The sequence below is a fragment of the Meriones unguiculatus genome, chromosome 14 (assembly GCF_030254825.1).
Source record: "Meriones unguiculatus strain TT.TT164.6M chromosome 14, Bangor_MerUng_6.1, whole genome shotgun sequence".
Lineage (NCBI taxonomy): Eukaryota > Metazoa > Chordata > Mammalia > Rodentia > Muridae > Meriones > Meriones unguiculatus.
Genome location: NC_083361.1, coordinates 48,767,723 through 48,768,364, shown reverse-complemented (window position 1 = coordinate 48,768,364; position 642 = coordinate 48,767,723). Strand labels below are relative to the sequence as shown.

The window sequence follows — 642 nt, the reverse complement described above, 5'->3', positions numbered from 1 at the left end:
TTAAGTACATAATTTCAGGGAACATTCACAGCTACCCGACTTGGGGCCAGTGACACCGACCAAATGCAATGTTTTGACCTCTATTTTTCTCATATGGTGTCAGAGGGGAAAGGCTCTTCAATCCTGTCACTGTGTTTCCCCACCACCTTTGACAGAATGAGCTACATGCCTCCTGCACAGTTTTGAACTTCCTTGTCAAGGCCCAGGAGTCTAGCTCTCTGGGGTTTCACTTGGTAGGTGAAAACTCATGTGTTGAGCGAAGGCCTTTCTGGATCTATGATGACAACAGGTATCTGAGGACGTTGACTGACTTGAGCAGATGTGATCTGAGGTCCAGATATGAGGACCTCGTGAGACCCATGAGGATTTCAGAGCCTGCCTGGCACTCTTCCTCTTCAGAGAGGATGAGAACTGTGCAGTTTGGCATCAGATTCTGAGATTTTTCGAAAAAGGCCTCATAACAGTACCCATACTTGGTTTGATACTTTCTTCATTGCTTTCTATTTTCAAAGAGATAGAAATGATTCCAATTGATAGGGAGACAGCCTTTACTATAGGAGTAGGCACATATATCAGGTAGAGATGACTGTAGGTGCAAATGATATACTCAAAAAATATCTACGAACTGATGAATTCGAACGT

The 642-nt window shown here is 43.8% G+C and overlaps 1 non-coding gene across 1 annotated transcript; it reads left to right on the top strand.

The window, feature by feature from the left end:
• The first annotated feature begins 270 nt into the window (after positions 1–270).
• On the top strand, positions 271–335 carry LOC132647708 (small nucleolar RNA SNORD109A). Its single transcript, XR_009586053.1, has one exon. It is a non-coding gene; the product is annotated as a small nucleolar RNA SNORD109A (small nucleolar RNA).
• Positions 336–642: the final 307 nt, after the last annotated feature.